We start from the raw sequence: 3,445 nt of genomic DNA, 5'->3' as shown, positions 1-3,445 counted from the left end.
TGTCACCATCAGACCTACCCTAAAAGAATGGCTAAAGAAAGTTCTCTGCAGGGGTTGAGCAGGTGGGGCTCACACCTACGTGGCCGGGTGGGGAGCCCGGGGGACGGGGGAATGAGGAGGCAAGGCAGGTCTTGCAATGCCGCGCTTCGGCTCGCATGGGCATTGGGTGCACGGTTGTAGCTGCCTGGTGGCGGGAGAAGTGGCGCTCGAGCCAAAGGACATGCAACTGCCCTCGCGTGGTCATGGAGGCGCCGCAGTGGCTACTGGCAACCACTTCGGCCCCTAGCTGGAGCCGAAAGCTACTGCTGCTGCGGCTGCTGCTGTTCCTGCTGCCGGCCAAAGCTCTGTGGGGCTTGGAGGTGGAGGAGAGGCCCCCAACCCACGAAGAGGAGTGCCACTTCTATGCATGTACACAAGTGTACCTGGTGGGGAGGTGTCCCAGGTTTCGGTTGCCAACCACTCCCTGCACCTCAGCAAAGCCAAGATTTCCAAGCCAGCACCTTATTGGGAAGGAACAGCTGTGATAAATGGAGAATTTAAGCAGCTGGAAGTTAACTGATTATTGTGGGAAATACCTGGTTTTTTTCTTCTACCCACTTGATATCACTTTTGTGTGTCCAACTGAAATCAGTTATTCTTTGGTAATAGAACTGAGGAATTCAGATCCATAAACACTTAAGTGGTAGCATGCTCTGTCGATTCACAGTTTACCCATTTGGCCTGGATTAATACCCATCGAAGACAAGGAGGACTTGGGCCAATAAGGATTCCACTTCTTTCAGATTTGAACCATCAGATCTCAAAGGACTATAGCGTGTATCTGGAAGACTCGGGCCACACTCTTAGAGGTCTCTTCCTTACTGATGACAAAGGAATCCTAAGACAGATTACTCTGAATGACCTTCCTGGGAGTAGATTTGTGGATGAGACACTGCATTTGGTTCAAGCATTCCTGTACACCGATAAACATGGAGAAGTCTGCCCTGGTGGTTGGAAACCTGGTGGTGAAACAGTAATCCCAGATCCAGCTAGAAAACTGAAGTATTTTGATAAACTGAACTAAAAATTACTCCCTCAGGTCTTGATGCTTGAAACTTCTCAATAAAGTTCACTGTTTTATTATCAAAAAAAAAAAAAAAGTTCTCTGAAGAGAAAGCAATTATAAAAGAAGAAATTTTGGAACATCATGAAGAGAGAAATAACAATGGAAAAGAATAAAAATATCAATGAATACAATAGACTTTCTTCTCTTGATTTTCTCTATTATTTTTGACTGTTAAAGCAAAAATTACAAAATTGTCTGATCTGGTTGTCAATATAATGTAAATGTAAAGGAAATATTTAATATACTTACATAATAAATGGGAGTGTAAAGGGACATAAAAGAAGATAAAGTTTCTACACTCAAACTGGTAAAATGTCTACATCAGTAAATTGTAATAAGTTATGCATTATGATACCTAGAGAAACCACTAACAAAGATATACAAAGCTATTATAGATAAATCAAAATGGAATGTAAAAAAATGTTCTAGTAACCCACAGGAATGAAAGAAAAAGAAAAAAGAATGATAAAACAGTAAAGTAAAAGGATGGAAATATATGCCATGTAAACTTTAATCAAAAGGAAATAGGAGGGGCTTCCCTGGTGGCGCAATGGTTAAGAATCCGCCTGCCAATGCAGGGGACACGGGTTCGAGCCCTGGTCCGGGAAGATCCCACATGCTGCGGAGCAACTAAGCCCGTGCGCCACAACTACTGAGCCTGCGCTCTAAAGCCTGCGAGCTACAACTGCTGAAGCCCGTGTGCCTAGAGCCCGTGCTCTGCAACAAGAGAAGCCACTGCAATGAGAAACCTGCGCACTGCAACGAAGAGTAGCCCCCACTCGCCGCAACTAGAGAAAGCCTGAGCACAGCAACAAAGACCCAACGCAGCCAAAAATAAATAAATGAATAAATAAATAAATTAATTAAAAAAAAAAAAAAAGAAATAGGAGTGGAGACTATTACTATCCAATGAAGTGGTTGTCAGAGCAAAGATAATTACCATTAACAGAAAGGGACAATTCATAATGGTAAAAGAATCAACCCAACAAGCAAATGTAGACCAAACAACAGAGTTGCAAAATATGTGAAGCAAAACTAATAAAACTGAAAGAAGAAACAGACAAACCCACAATTATAGTTGGAGACTGCAACATCCTTCTCTCAACTGATAGAACAACTAGACAGAAAAAATGGCAAGTATATAAAATAACAACACTGTTACCAAATACAAGTTCTTGTGCCCCACACACAGTGAGGACAAACAAACTGAAACATGAAACGTCAGAGTTTGGAGCAGAGAAATGTTTATTACAGAGCCATACAAGGAGACAGGTGGCTTGTGTCCAAAAAGCCCCGAACTCCTTGAATGGTTGCAGCAAAGCACTTTTAAAGGCAAGGTTGGGGGAGGGGGGGAGAGTGGTTAGTTGCTACAAACTTCTTGGTGTTGAAACCCTTTGTTCTTGCAGCTGTCCACGAAGGTCAGGTCAAGATGTTCCTGTAAAGCTCCAACACATGCTATACTCTGTTTTGCAACTTTTTATCTCTATATGAATGGACTCTTACAGGTCAGAACCCTGAGAACAGGGCTCCTGTATATTTCAGGCTATAGGCAACGTTCTTTTACAAAAGCTGCAGAGCCAGCATGACTAACACAGGCAACAAAGCGCAAGGTTAAAGTAAAAGGAACAGATCCAATATGGAGTCAGATTTGTTCTTCCCTATTACAACACCATCAACAAATAGTATCTAATTTACATATATGGAACACTAACTCAAAACAGCAGAACATGTGCCCATGGAACACATACCAAGATAGATCGTATCTTGGATCATAACCCAAACATCAACAAATTAAAAAAAAAAACTAATAGTATTTTTTCATCCAAATGGAATCAAACTAGAAATCAGTAACAGAAAGCAAACAGGAAATCTCTAAACTTGGAAGTTAAACAATACACTTGTAAATAACCTATGAGTCAAAGAGGAAATCTCAAGGGAAATTTTAAAAATACATTGAACAGAAAGAAAATGAAAATACAACATCAAATTTATGGGATACAGCTATTGCAATGCTGACAGGGACATTTATAACATTATATTCTTATGTTAGAAAAGAGGAAAAGTCTCAAATCAATCTAAGCTCTCACCCCAAGAAACTAGAAAAAGAAAAAATAAATCCAAAGTAAGCAGAAGGAAAAGAATAATATATATAAGAACATAAATCAATGAAATGGAAAATACAAATAATAGACAAAATCAATGAAACAAAAATCTGGTTCTTTGAAAAGGTCAATAAAATTGACAAACCTCCAGCAAGACTGACAAAGCAAAAAGAAGACAGAAATTACCAATATCAGGAAGGAAACAAGGCAATATCATTAGAGAACCTGAAGACATTAA

The 3,445-nt window shown here is 40.3% G+C and overlaps 1 pseudogene; it reads left to right on the top strand.

Moving 5' to 3' along the window:
• Positions 1-242: 242 nt before the first annotated feature.
• Positions 243-1,063, top strand: LOC132363595 (peroxiredoxin-4-like; annotated as a pseudogene).
• Positions 1,064-3,445: the final 2,382 nt, after the last annotated feature.

This window comes from Balaenoptera ricei, chromosome 3, assembly GCF_028023285.1.
Source record: "Balaenoptera ricei isolate mBalRic1 chromosome 3, mBalRic1.hap2, whole genome shotgun sequence".
Lineage (NCBI taxonomy): Eukaryota > Metazoa > Chordata > Mammalia > Artiodactyla > Balaenopteridae > Balaenoptera > Balaenoptera ricei.
Note: the sequence above shows the minus strand (reverse complement) of the source record. Positions and strands in the feature narration are given on the sequence as shown.